Source organism: Polypterus senegalus, chromosome 6 (genome assembly GCF_016835505.1).
Source record: "Polypterus senegalus isolate Bchr_013 chromosome 6, ASM1683550v1, whole genome shotgun sequence".
NCBI classification, from domain to species: Eukaryota; Metazoa; Chordata; class Cladistia; order Polypteriformes; family Polypteridae; genus Polypterus; species Polypterus senegalus.
Genome location: NC_053159.1, coordinates 18578837 through 18594230, shown reverse-complemented (window position 1 = coordinate 18594230; position 15394 = coordinate 18578837). Strand labels below are relative to the sequence as shown.

The 15394-nt window shown below is 43.7% G+C and overlaps 1 protein-coding gene across 1 annotated transcript in view; it reads right to left on the bottom strand.

Moving 5' to 3' along the window:
• The window catches only part of fblim1 (filamin binding LIM protein 1), a 47678-nt gene extending 32663 nt beyond the window's left edge, over nucleotides 1-15015 (bottom strand). Inside the window, exon 1 of the mRNA XM_039755462.1 lies at nucleotides 14910-15015. The gene's annotated coding sequence lies outside the window, so the exon portion shown is untranslated. The remainder of the gene's footprint in view (nucleotides 1-14909) is intronic.
• Between the last annotated feature and the right edge of the window lie 379 nt (nucleotides 15016-15394).

Sequence of the window (15394 nt, the reverse complement as noted above, 5' to 3'; positions counted from 1 at the left end):
GGATCATAACATGGATGGCCGCCAAGAGTACTGTATATAATGCTCACCCATTGCATCTCAGGATCTGTGTGTTTCAGTTAGAACAATTTCACATTACGTGACTTTTTGTTGTGGGGTATGTCATATTTGCCAATTGCTTTCACTGGTCTCTTCACTGTACCATGTCAAATTATACAACTGAAAATTGCAAGCCATGTCACATTTACCGACTGAGTGGTGACCTTCTAGCTCTGGTGTGTTTGACCCTTTTTCTGACACCCAGTGGCATGTTACTCGACAAAGCGGCACTTTACGAAGGGTTAACAGATGTTGTGAGTTTATTACGACATGTAAAATATGAGACATCAGACAATCGAGCCTCGCTTTGTTTTTGACGACCATAGCCCCCGTGCTGCATGGCTGTACTGGCACTGTGTGAAGGGTTAGTAGCCGTAGTGTGTTCAACGTTTTTCTTTTTTCCATTCTGTTTTAGCACATTAAAAAAAAACAAGACATCAGACAGATGAGCTTCTCTTCTATTTGTGGAGTCCCTTATTCCTCATCACTACATTCATTCATTATACTTCAGGATGAGCATTCATTGGTTCATTTGGTTGTCAATCAAACCTATTCTGAGCCTATTCAGTTTAAGCCAAAGAAGATTAACAGGAGACCTGACTGAAGTGTTTAAAATGATGAAGGGAATTAGTCCAGTGGACCGAGACTGAGACTTTAACATGAGTTCATGAAGAACACGGGGACACCGTTGGAAACTTGTTAAGGGTAAATTTCACTTTTTCTTTACACAGAGAACCACAGGCACACAGAACAAGTGATCAAGTAGTGTGAGAAACAGTAGGACTTTAGGAACTTTCAAAACTCGACTTGATGTTATTTGAGAAAAATTAAGTGGATAGGACTGGCGAGCCTTGTTGGGACTAAATGGCCTGGTCCTGTCTAGAAATCTTCTAAATTTGATCTTCAGAAGTCTCAGACGCTGGGTATGTCACATTGATGGACAGGATCCATGGGAGAGCGCCACCGACTACAACCTGCAGGCTAAGATTATATAAATGAAATCTGACTGAAAAAGTCGTCTAATGTGCCATAAGCGTTAGACTTTCTAGGCTGCTACTCTCCTGCTGGATATCCATGTGGTGTTATGGGTCAACAGCTCACTGAGCGAAGGCCATTTTTAAATAATCACCGCACCCGAGGCGGCTTCGTGAGGGGGGGCGATGTTGTGGCGAGCCGCGGGGCAGTCGTCGATGTGGGCGTTTCTCACCGTGTGCACAGGTGAGGAACTGTCCACATTCGTGATTGCTCCCGTGGCTAATGCTACAGCTGTGATGGCCCCTCACGTTATAAAAAAGAAGCGCAAGTTGTTGAAGGAGGTGAAAAAGAATTGATCGGAGAAAAAAGAAAAAGGAAAGAAAGGAAAAGAGGATGGAGGTTACAGGGAGCGAGGAAGCAGGCAGTGCGTGAGTGTGGTGAGCGCGCGATCGAGCGCTCGAGGGCAGCTGTAAGGAAGCTGGGTGTTAGGCCAACACCCAGACGTTTGAGTTGATGTTGCTCCCGCTGAGTGACCAGGTAGCGGGAGTGCCTAGAGGAAAGCGACGAGCCGCAGAAGGCTGTGGAAAGGCAGCGGAAGTCGGGAGGCTTGGTGGTGGAGTCCCCAATGTGTGCGTCCTGGTCATTGGTGGACATCAAGTCTCGGGGACTGGGATGAGTGCCAGACCGAAGCCAGGGATCGGGAGGTCTCCAGTCTCGCGTGTGTTGTAGGAGGGCAGCTGCAGAGAGCGTCTTGCCTGCTGCTAAGCCCAAACGGGATAAGCAGGTGAGACGCTAACAGAAACGCTAATAGAAACGATGCACCGGATTTGTTGTTGTTTTAAAGACAGCTTCCATGAGAAGATTTTAACCTCTGGTTTTAAAGGATTGTTTTTTTTTTTCAATGGTTTTAACCTCCATGTGTTCTTTTTATGGATTATTTATTTGATGAAGAAAGAACTGCACTTTATGAACACTGTTTATTTTGTTGACTGTTTTTAAATAAAAGCACTGTTTCACTTTTAACCATCCCCTTACTAAGATGCTCAATTATTTGCCTTCACTGACTAGCTCACTCGGTTTCATTATCGACGGTGTTGGGTTCAAGGATTCCCAAACAGCCATGGGAGCGTGGAGCCAGAACCCACATCGTCACAATCCAGAGCGGCAGTCACCCTTGAACCACCAGTTGATTAGCTTTGTCTATCCTTGAGCAGTAGTCCTAAACTTCTCTTTTCTACTTTACATTTCATTGCTTGTTAACTGTATACTTTGTTGCTTATCACTCAAATCGATCACATTTCTATTTTGTGTAAGTCATCTTACATAAACACATCTGATAAATAGATAATAATAATACAGTGATACCTTGTGATACGAGTTTAATTCGTTCTGTGACCGAGCTCTTAAGTCAGAATGCTCTTATCTCAAATCAATTTTCCTCATTGAATGAATTGAAATGCCATTAATCTGTTCCAGACCCCCTAAAAACACTGCATTTTTTTTGTTACATGTTTTTAAATAAGAAAAATGTACTTATAAATAACGAATAATGTATAAAAACACAATACAATAGAATGTACTACAATAAACTGGTTTTATTAAGTACACTATAATGTACGGCATTTACCTTGGAGATCAGACGAGTTGAAGATGCTGACAGAGGTGGTGGAGAAAGGCTGAACTGAATACCTGAATGTTATTCACTGATTTTTGCCCTTTTCGCCACACCTTCCTCACTTTCATCTGCAGGGGTTTTTGATAAAAACCTGTCCAACGAGGTCTGTTTCATCCTCTCTTTCAGAAGGTTTCTAAAATGCGTTAGGCAAGCGTCATTAAATACAGCTGCTGCGCGATCAGTTGTAACTTTTTCAGGATGTTTCTTTTCAATAAAGTCAAGTGTTAGGCAAATATCATTAAACAGCTCGGCTGCACTATCTGTTGCAATTTTTTTCAGGGTTATCTTCTAAATAAACTCAAGCGTTATGCAAGTGTCATTAAATAGAGCCGCTGCGCAATCAGTTGTAATTTTTTCAGGGTGTTTCGCTTCTTTAAAATTCGAAACATTTTTCCCAAATTGCAAACACTTCCTTTATCTGACTTTATGAGGTAACCTTCTCCGTGATACCGATCTCCTGCATGCGTATGTTGCCGCGTCTGTAGTTCCGTCAACTCCTCCGTCGTCAGTTCCTCTGAATGTGCGGCGACAAGCTCTATTTCGAATTTTGGCTCGTAACTCAAGGCAAAAAATCAACTTAGAGATGGCTCGTATCTCAAAAAACTCGTACATTGGGGCATTCGTATCTCAAGGTACTACTGTAGTAGGAAACCAACCTTATTGTAAAACGGTATCCGATGGAGCAAGAGGCTGTCCTGGAAGCGTCAGGCACAAGACATGAATCATCTCTGTACAAGATGCCTATGCATCACTAGGGCTACGTCCACACTAATGTGTGTTCTTTTAAAAATAACGTTTTTAGACAAATTCGATCTGCGTCCCCACATCGTTTAGAAAAGTATCTAAAAACGACTGAAAATGCATACGATGTAACTGTTCTCCTATACTGCACACACGTGTATTGGTGGAAACAGGAAGAGTAAGTGTACCCCACTCTACATCCATTGGCAGCTCGTGTTTACACACGGAGAACAGTAACGGTGAATACGAAAACCAAATAAATGATGATGTGGAACTGTTGTTTAGATTAACACACAAGTATAAGGCAAGTAAAGCGGCAGAGGTAATGTAATGAACAGGATCCAGTTAGGGAAGGGTAAGCAATAAACGCAAGTCAATCTGAGCACAATCGGCACCCGCATTTTCATAGCTCTCCATTTTCACCCCTCCACACTTTCAGAAATATGCGACTCTGGGGAGCATTTTCAGAAATCTCCATAAAAAAACAAACACCAGGCAAAAACGGGGAAAAATGTCTATTTTTAAATGTAAAAGTCTGGATGTAGCCCTTTCACACTCCACCTCTCCTGCATTACTCTTGAGATGTGGCAAGAAATCAGAGAGCCCTAAGAAAACAAATTCAGGCCCAGAGAGAATGTAAAAACACCACAGAAACAGTCACCTGAGCAGGTATTGATCGCACGTCCCTTTAGCTATAACACAACACCACCAGGAAATATGCTAACATGTTGCCTACATAGCAATAATTCTAAATGCAGTCAATAAATCTCTCTATTAAAATAAAAAAAATCTTGGGAGACGAGACGTGACCTTTTCAGAGAGGTACTTTCACGTCCCACGAGACGAGACTTTGTGCCAGGAGATTTAACCACGTCCAGGGCCGGAAATAAAAGACAAAGAGTAGATGACAAAGTAGAACATGTTGGTGTGATAGACATGCAGGGCATGGAAGTATGAAAATTCGAAAGTCTCAAAAAATGATAGTAAAGATTGCATTAGCGATAACAAACGGAAATTATAATTTGGTGAAATAACGGAACAGCGAAAAGAGATCGAATATATGGACGTAGGTGATATGACAGAAGTATGTAGATATTGTTTGACTTTTAAACTTTAAATTTAAAAGAAAAACCTGAGACGAGAGATAATTTAAAGACGCGCGAGACAAGACTTTATGCAAAGAGATTTGGAAATGTGCTGCCCACATCTAAAACATTTACAACCACGCACTCACGGTTCAGTCATTTCTCATTTGTGTGAATGCTATTGTCAGACACAGTTCATGTAGAGAGAAAGAAACGAGATTCACTCACGGCAGTTATACGTTGCGTTGTCACGATGTAATTCCAAACACGGCATCAAAATACAATACGATATTGATGAAAAGGAAATTCCAAATATTGTTTTTACTGAAGTGTTACAGTTTAAAAAGTATTTGAGTGTTAATTTCAAAGCCAAAAAGAATGAAAATGTATAACGCAACCAATACCTCTAACGCAACCTGAAACATAAATGCAGAGCAGGTTAGAGATTAAAGTACTAAAATTCAAAAGTCTCGAAAAACTGATAGTAAAGATTGCATTAGCGATAACAAATGGAAATTATAATTTGGTGAAATAACGGAACAGCGAAAAGAGATCAAATATATGGACGTAGGTGATATGACAGAAGTATGTAGATATTGTTTGACTTTAAACTTTAAGTCAGAGACTTGTAGATCATTTAATTCGTGTTGCCATCAGAGAAAAGCAGTGGCTCTTCCCAATGACGAGGCGTATATGTGAAAATTAAAAGATTTGTTGTTTGGTGAAAGTGATTTCCTCATATGCAAGCGGCAGAGACGTGAAGTTGATGGTGAGTAGTGCGGGCAGGGGGGTTGGCGAGCAAAGCGAGGAGGGGGCAAAGCCCCCTAGTATTAATAAAAACAAGGGAGGAGATTCATAAAGCAGGAAAGGTCAACTTATTTTAATCCAACATGTGGTATGGTGACGCAGTGTATAGTGCTACTGCTTCACAGCTCCGGGCACCTGGGTTCAAATATGGGCCTGGTCACTCTCTGTAATAGAGACTGCATGTTCCCCCAGTCTTTGCACTGATTTTGCTATGACATCTATAGTTTTCTCCCATATCTAATATATGTAAACGTTAAGCTGCTTGTGACAGTCCGGGTCAGCTCCATGCTACCTGGTGGCTTCTGGGAGCCACTTGAACCATCGATAACGTACCCGAGGATGAGCCACACACAGACAGCAAAGTCTCAGGTGCTACTAATAGTCAGACTGTTCCAGTCAGGATTGATATTCCATCCAGGAGTGGATCAAACCCTGCACCCAGTACTCTCAGGATAGGCTTCAGGACCCCCCATGTCCCTAATAGTGGACCCAAATGGGTTTAGTAAATGTAAAAAGTTGTTGTGTTTTGGGCTGAAACATTAAATCCAGAAACAAGGGAATGGCGGTATGTTCTCTGAATGCCAGGTGCTTAATGAAAGGCTGAAACAAAGTGGTGGCTGCAGCACACCCGCTCACATTACGCTAGCTAGCCATTTCATTTAATGATGTGTTCCTAATGCTTATTCCTAACAAACTAATTGTGTCTGCATTCGGTTACATTTTGAATATACTTATCCACAGTTTTCCAACAAGAAACATCCCCCAACTCAGAGCTTGCGGTGGGAGGCTGGCAGGACAATGAAGGTTCACAACTGTTTGGGATCATGTCAGGACACAAACTCTTCTCATTCTGTGGACTGCCTGCTCCGTGCTGCTCTAGGATTTATGCAACCCCAACCTTGAAAAGACGCTGGCCGAGTAACTGCCTTGACATCGTGGACTGGCTCCCATCGGCCATGGAGAACAGGACAGGCTGCGTTCCTGAAATGAAACAATCGGCTCCCAGATAGAAGAAACTTCAGTGACCCCTTAAGAACAAGCAGAAGGAATGCAGGCAGCAGGGAGGCGCCTGGCAAAGGAAGGCCATCTGTGTGTGTGCGTGTTTTTTTGTTTTTTTTTCTTCTTACCAGAATATTACAAATGGCTTTGAACTCAGGGATAGAAGGTTAGATAGCATGGTGGTGTAGTAGGCCACATTGCTGCCCGAGTGTGCTTTGGATTCCTAGCTGAGTTGCTGAGTCTGCATGTTCTACCCACGTCTGTATTGGTTCATTCCTGCAATCTACTTGCACACACACACACACACACAATGTTAGGATGACTAGTGACACCACACTGGCCTGAGCTGAGCGAGTCTCATTGCATCTGGATCACTGCAGAGTTTGTCTCCGCTTCCTCACAGTCCAGTTCATAAAACAGATGACTAAGGATTTAAGGGCAGAGTGGTGGCTCTGATGCTAAGGGTCCGGAAGGTTGCCGGTTCGAATCCCCACTACTGCCTAAAGAGACTCTGCTGGACCCTTGAGCTAGGCCCTTAACATGCAAGTGCTCCAGGGGTGCTGTACAATGGCTGATCCTGCACTCTGACCCCAAGGGGAATGAGAAAACTAACAAATTCCTAACACAAGAAACTGTATAAGGCAAAATAAAGAACAAAAAAGGGGTTTTTACTGGCTTTAAATGGGTTAATAATTTCAGGGTTTGATGTAATGTTCTGTGTAAAAAAGACTGAATGATTAAAGGAGGATGTGTATCAGTAACTGACTGCAGAGACAAAGGCGAGTAGGACATCTTTACTAAGAATCAATTCCCAAGTCAAGGATTATCTCGTTCAGTCCGTTTCCATGATCTTCAGTGACCTGATTATTCATGGAAACTGGATTTCTAAAAATGCAATGTAAACTCTTATCCCAAATAGAGAAATCGGGTTATTAGCCTCTGAGGAACCTGATCAACAGAAGTAGATTTCTCAGCAAATAATGCGATTATGTGGCCATGTAAACCCTTAACCGGGTTACTGTTACGGATTGTTTTTAGTCTGTGCATGCGCGTTCCACTCTGTCAGCCTACGCAATGCATTTACTTTACAGTCGCTTTCAGCAGCCACTGGTTTCCAGGGTCAAATGTTCAGACAATCAAGTCAAGTTAATTTTATTTATAGAGCACATTTAAAAACAACACAAGTCAACCAAAGTGCTGTACAGCTTCCATAAATGCACCCATACACAGACATATAAATATTGTGGCAGACAGCTGGGACGCCCCTATATTGGAAGGACCGGGGGAGAGGACATATTCGGGGCAATACCTCTCCTGAAACATGAGAGGGCAACCCCCCTGGATTACATCAGGGCCACGGGCTTGGAAGTGCCGGTGCCCATGAAGCACTTCCGCAACACCCGGGAGTGCTGCCGGAAGAGAATCCGAGTGCACCTGAATCCTCTTCCAAAGCTTAGTGGCAGCTACTGCAAAGGCACGGTCCTTTCTAAGCTGAAGTCTAGAACTCGGCACAATCCATGCGCAGCGTAGTAGGGAGAAAAAGGGTAACGATTACCCAGGGTTCCACTGGGTGGAGGGTCCCTAAAAGCCTGTAATGGAATTTGTTTTCGAGAGGAAGAGACCCACAGAGACTGCTTATGTATAGGACCCAGAGTTCTGCGCTACACCCCTGGCACAATCAATAACTTTTGGCCAGAGTGGTCATGAAGGAGATTAAGGAGATCAGGAAGACAGAGGGGGGCTAAACCGTTCAAGGACAAGCAAGGGATGACTGCTTACCTCCAATGTATAACAAGTTGCAGTAGTCAAGCCGAGAAGAGACAAACGCATGAATTAGTGTTTTTAAAATCATCTACAGAAAGAAAGGGCTTGACCTTAGCCAACAGGCTTTAACAATGGAGTTACTAATTTGTTTATCAAATTTGAGGGCCTTATCAAAAGGGCCAAGATTAATGTCTGTGGAGCACACAGAAGATCCAAAACACACAGCCTCTATTGTTCACATTATTCCTTCTCCAGGCTGAAATACTTAATATTTCAGAAATGGTAAAATTATGTTGGCGAGCTGAACGTACAGTACTAATCTCGAGAGCAGTTGGGTAACGCATTAAAAGTAATGGGCACTACGTAGTCTGATTAAAGTAACGAGAAACCTAACGCAATACTTACCTTACTGAAGTCAAAATATGTGCGTTATTATCATTCCAGCAGCACTGGGTGTACAGCAAGAAGCCCACGTCACGTACTGATATGCCGCTCCTTTACGGGGCTCAAGCACACAGCCAAGCAGAAAAGAGTGCACTGCGAGCAATCCAGTAACTGAAACCTACAAATAAAATATCAACTTGACTAAACATATTTATAAAACACTAGCTGTGTAAGCCCGTGCTGTAAAAAGCCTGGGGTCCTAGAAACGATTGAAATCGTCAGAAATTACACTGAAATGTAGACATGTCAGGTAATTGAAAGGAAGTACTCTGGGCGTCTCTGTCCTAGGAGGACTCGTTTTGCCGACGTGCTCGCCTCACTTGTGCATTAGCGGCGGGAGGAAATGTAAAAGGGATACCGTTTTTGCCGATGTTTGCGGTTAAGCGACTTTGTCTTTCTTCTGGGGTTTCGTTTTGCTGACATGTTGGCCTCGCTTGTGTTATTAGCGGCTAAGCAAGTTTTCGGTTTCCTCGGAGGCAGAGCCCTTACCCCGACTCCACCTCTCACTTCCGGGATGGACAGACACACACCCTTCCACGCGTAGACGTTTATATATAAGACAAGAAGACGATCCCGTGTGTCAGGCTTATTTTCTGAATCACAGTGGCCGATGATGACGTTTAACTCTTTTTTTTGTGTAGCTTAATGATCGTAACTGCTTCTTTACCAGTTTCACAAAATGAAGCAGCTAATGAGATGGCAAAGTGTGAGTCAAACGCGTAACAAAATTAATTTCTCATCCCAATAAAGTTTGTTTCATAAAAGTTTAGTGAAAATTCAAAGCAAAAAGAGCGAAAAAGTTGTTACACACGCAGAATGAAAGGCGTAAAAGAGAAAAAACTTTTCTTCTACAAACTCAGTTCAGTCCATGGACAATTCTGCAGTGTACCAACCATCTTTTTACTGGACCTGCTTTGTGAATTATATCGTCAAAGAGAGCCGGAAACTACCATTTGGCATAATGTGGGAATCAGTCCTAGAAGGCAGACCATTTCATCACAGAGTACACACACACTCACTCACACTCACACACGTGTGCAGGTCCACCTGAGAGCAGCCAATCACCATAATACACAGTACAGCTGATAAGTAATCAAAAAGTGTGCACTGCTTACACTCAGAAGTGGACCTGAGCTGAGCTGGGTGAGACGCCATGACCCTTCCGATCTGCAGTCTTTTTCATGAAGCCTTATGTGATGAAGACCAGGGGTCAGATTTATAAAGCTTGTGTACACACGAAATGAGGCTCGAACTTTCCACGCAATAATAGAAAACCTGATGGGAGAACTTGCTAATGTTGATAACGGCTCTCACCCATCCATATGCAACATTTCCGAAAACTTATGACACGATGACACCCTCGATAACCCAGGGGAACTGCAACCAAATGAACTAAATAACAACTCACGCTTATAATAATTCATATCTCCGAGCCGTTGACGTGACAAACATATTCAACTTCAACTGTGATGAATATGATGTACAGACTTTATCGTATTTGCCTTTAAATCGGGCCATATTTGCACTGAACAACTTAACTTGGTTTTGTCATCAGTTTATATCTGCTACCAGCTTTCGTTTTTCAGGATTAAAAATACTTTTTTCTTAATAATTGCATTAAATTAAATCACAGGTTTCATTCACACCCAGCGTACAGGAGGCTCTGAATCTTATGCTCGACAGCCTTTTCACAGCGTAATGGTTTGAAACAGCACAGCTTATTTGTCGCTACTTGAAGACCATACAAATGGAGATATATGAAGCGAACAAGCTTTTTTTAGCCATGACGATGACTGGTTTATTAGTAGATTTAGGCTTCCAAGAGCCATTCTCTTAGGACTTTATACTGAGTTGGTCCCAGCATCAGACAGGCAGATGGACAGAAATTGGGCTCTACCTTCTCAATATGCAGGTTTCAATGATGGTTGGCATTCTCTCTTAAAAATAATGGTCCTTCAATGGCATTTTATGGTTCTTTACTGGGTTGTATAACAGAACAATCGCTTGACCAAACACCACTTCATCCTGGGAAGAGTTCTTTGCATATGAAGCTGGAAACTTTATGTGGACGAGTCTTTTAAGAAGCGAAAATAATTCCCCTATGGCATCACTCTGAAGAACCACTCTGGCACCTTTACTTTTAAGAGTGTACCGACAAGAGGGAACTGGCCAACAGGTCAGGAATATGTCAGCCAAGCTTCAGCTCCATCATGCCTGCGGTACTGGTAGCCATACACCAACTAACGAGACACTCTATCCAGTTTCCTTATGATGTGTTCATAAAAGTCTTCCTAGCATAATCTATATATATAATTCACTAAGGCAAGACACCCATGGAAAGCACGCCGGAAGGGGCGTGGATTCACTAAGCTGCCGACCTCGTGCTCAGGTCACCAAATAAAAGAATTTGTGCACTACGTGATATGTCGGGTGAAGTTCTCTCTCCCAGAAAATGAACGCATGCAGGATTGTGCATGAGGTTGATTAGCACGCTTCATATATGGTGTCACGTATGCATGTCAGAGGATCACCTTCCAGGTTTATCAGAGATAAGTGATACCACCCCGGGGTGACAGGGGGCACTGTAGCCTCACACTGTCGGTTCTTCCTTCACCCACAGTGGCAAGAAGATGCCCAGTGAGGGCAAGCAACTCTGTCACCTTTAAGCTGGAGTCCTATAAAAGAATGGTGTCTCACTTCGGAGCCAAACTGCCACCAGAACGGGGCTCCCAAGGAAGACCTGCTCTATCGAGTTGCTACCCTTAAAAGAAAAGTCATAAAAGACTGCTCCTTGTTTCGGTTTAACTGCCATTAATGCCACTGAGCATTCTTTTTGTTTAATATTATTTGTGTTAGGTTTACAAGGGGTTACCCTGCTGGCACCCCAACACTTCCTTAAAGTCCACGCGTCTCCTTCCACCCGTCCACAATGGTTATTGTGGAATCCTGTGCAGAATTCAAGGTGCATTCACATACACACATTTATAGGAAGGTTGTGATTTTTTGCATACAAAGATGCACATGCAAGGTTTTATAGATTAGGATTTTTCCTGGTTTTGGTGTACATAGACTTTCACACTCAAATGCATGCACAATTTTATAAATGAGACCCCGTGACTGAAGCAATTTGGGCCATCGGCTGCTGCTTTGCAGTAAAGAGACTGTGGAAGATTGTGGGTTCGCTTCCCGGTTCCTCCCTGTGTGGATAGCGCATTGAGTACTGAGAAGAGCGCTCTATAAATGTAATGAATTATTATTATTATTATTATCAGTGGAGTCCATGGCTGGGCTAGACTGGCCTGTGATCTGTAAGATCCTCCGGTTTAAAGCTTCTTTTTTGCAGGGAGCCACACAGGAGTCTGTGAAGGATGCAAGGAGCCAAGATGATTTAGCACAGCGGCAATCCGGGAGTTAGCGTGCGGTTAGGGATTAGAATACAGAAGTCTATGGTTTCACTTTCTGACATCATTAACGTGACAAAAAAATCTATCAAAGCTTTTTGTATGCTTCTATCTTAAAAAAACACTGTTTATGATGCCAGTTCACAGGTGTATAGATAGATAGATAGATAGATAGATAGATAAGATAGATAGATAGATAGATAGATAGATAGATAGATAGATAGATAGATAGATAGATAGATAGATAGATAGATAGATACTTTATTAATCCCAAGGGGAAATTCACATAATCCAGCAGCAGTATACTGATACAAAGAAAAATATTAAATTAAATAGTAATAAAAATGAAAAAAATTAAAATAAAATTAATTATTAAATATATTATGGCTTCCAGTACCACAGTTTTGTGTCTCAAGAAAAACAAATGAAGGAGAGTAGGCTCACAAATGTCAACGGTAGTAACTGGGCATTAAAAATGAAAGAAGGGATTTGTGGTTTCCAATCATGTTGGTTGGACATGCAAGTAAGAATTTCACCGCCCGCTGTATATGCGATAGTATTAATACTACTAGTAGTAGTACAAATGTGCATTTCACTAAGAGTAAAGGCTAAAAGAAAGCAATACAGCTGCCAGTACTCGTTCATAAAACATAGATGCTCAGCCACATTATATTTTTATTAGCATGGCTACAGTGGGTGTTGCAGGATGACACCTCCTAACAAATCACAACGGGCGGGTCCAGAGACACGCACATTAGGTGGACTGGTGTGTGTTGGTGTTAAGTGTGTTGCTCCATGGCACACCTACATTTTGGGGCCCTGAAGCTAGAAATGTTATGGGGTGTTTCCTTCACAACTAGCAATGAAGTCTGAGTAAACAGTGTTCTTCTTCAATAGGATTGTTACCATGGTCATTTTTATTTTAATTTACCCACTACATGTAGGAGTTTTAAAAACCCCTTCTCAAAAAGAAGACTCCCAACATTGTAAGACAAATGTGCACTTCTGGGGCCGCTCCCGGATTAAGGGTCCTGATGCTTCATTATTTTCATAGTAGATTTGCCCATCGAGTGTGTTGACCCTTTGGTGGGCTGGTGCTCCCAATTTAGTGATTGTTTCTGCCTGGCCCCCAGTGCTTACTGGGATAGCTTCCCGGCGTCCTGATTGTTTCTGCCTGGCCCCCAATGCTTACTGGGATAGCTTCCCTGCGTCCTGATTGTTTGTACCTGGCCCCCAGTGCTTACTGGGATAGCTTCCCTGTGTCCTGATTGTTTCTGCCTGGCCCCCAATGCTTACTGGGATAGCTTCCCTGTGACCTGATTGTTTCTGCCTGGCCCCCAATGCTTACTGGTATAGTTTCCCTGCATCCTGATTGTTTCTGCCTGGCCCCCAGTGCTTACTGGGATAGCTTCCCTGCGTCCTGATTGTTTCTGCCTGGCCCCCAGTGCTTACTGGGATAGCTTCCCTGCGTCCTGATTGTTTGTACCTGGCCCCCAGTAGTTACTGGGATAGCTTCCCTGTGTCCTGATTGTTTCTGCCTGGCCCCCAATGCTTACTGGTATAGCTTCCCTGCATCCTGATTGTTTCTGCCTGGCCCCCAGTGCTTACTGGGATAGCTTCCCGGCGTCCTAATTGTTTCTGCCTGGCCCCCAATGCTTACTGGGATAGCTTCCCTGCGTCCTGATTGTTTCTGCCTGGCCCCCAATGCTTACTGGGATAGCTTCCCTGCATCCCTGCACTGGATATGCAGCTTTAGAAAACAGACGGCTGTACGGATGACCAAACTTTTTTTTTAGCGACAATCATAGACAGGCCTACAATAAAACTATTAAGTATGGAAGTGTTCAGCTTGTATGGAACACAGTTAGCCAGCTTTATCTAGCATACTAAGAATCCAACCTACATCCCTCACTAGCCATGATAAAGCCCCCTCTTGAGGACCACTGGACTCTTTAGCATCCCAGGTTGGATGATCTTATAAGATAAAAATGCTGTGACGCGTGTTACTCATTACCACAAGAGCCATTTACAATGCATCGAGCGCTGTCCCAAGGCAAAATAAGATCCACCACCAAGTTTGATGGGTTTCATATGCCGTTTAGCCCTGTGTCACTGTTTTCCACAATACCATATCCCCTGTGTGAATCTGACAAAAATGAATCAGTAATTTCACTCCCTGGATTAGCAGTTGCCTGCTTTTGGGAGGTCGGATTCCTGATTAAGTCTGGTTGAGTAAGTAAGGTAAGGATCAGGACACTGGGAAGAGGTAACCGCAATTAGACGCCAGCTTGGAGCACCAAATACGTGGAGTTTACATGTTCTCTCCATGCCCTTGTGGAGCAAAAGACAGACTGTTAAGTTGAATGCTCTAAAAGTGTACAGTGGATGCGTATCCTGTGATAAATCAACATCCTACTCAGGATCTGTTTGCATTGTGTGCCTCTCCAGGTTCTGCTGAAAACGGTTTCAGAAAATGAATGGATGAACAAAAGTACAGTTGACTTACCAATACTCTACTGATGGACCAGCCATCTACTTTCAATGTTGTGTTGAATTTAAAAGCCTGCCTGCCTGGCCAAACACATCCACTCTTACCCAACACCACCCTGAGGCTACAAAGAAATCAAAGGCGGCATGACCTATTGTCCCACATCCCAGGTGTCCCGCAGGAGAATGTCTCTCCATCTACCCCACCCTCCTCTAGTAGTTAGAAAAAAATGTGTGCATGCCAACCCCTCGATATCCGTATCGACTCTTCTTGATGATTAACCCTAGTCTCCTCACTGGTATGAACACAAACACACACTGCAATCCTTCTGCAACAAATACGCCGGGTTCCCCTGGAGTACGAAGTATGCGCCCCAACAGCCCCCCCGCCCCCCTACCACCGTGACCTTAGGCGTTTTCGCTCATGGTTCCATCTACCTTCTAAACAAGGGGGTCTTCTCATTTGTAATTTACCTGACCAGGATGTCGCTCGTCCTCTTTGCCTTTTCTTCCCGTCTCCTTGCCGCGTTTCTCTCCGTGGGTCGCAGCTCTTCTCTTTCACTCTCTCCGTATCTGGGAAGGAATAAGCTAGGAAGCCGCCCCGCCCCCCTCCGCCTTTCTCGGCCCCGCCCCTCCCCTTACGACCGTAAAAGGTGAAGCAGCCTCTCCATCGAGGCGACGGCGCACACTCGCACTCGCTCACGTACACACACACACACACACACACACACACACACACACGCGCGCGCGCGCTCGCACGCGGACTCCCCGATTCCTCAACCCACGTCGCTCCCAGTCCGCCAGCATTTTCAAGACTCCGTGCGCGCAGTGGGCTCAGACCTGCGATTCAGGTATGCGTGTGCATTCATCATTCATCCCCCACCCCGTGTCACGGCTCTTTTGTTACAAAACCTGCTTATCGGTATTTCCGTTCTGTGCTCTTTGTCTAAAAGTAGTTT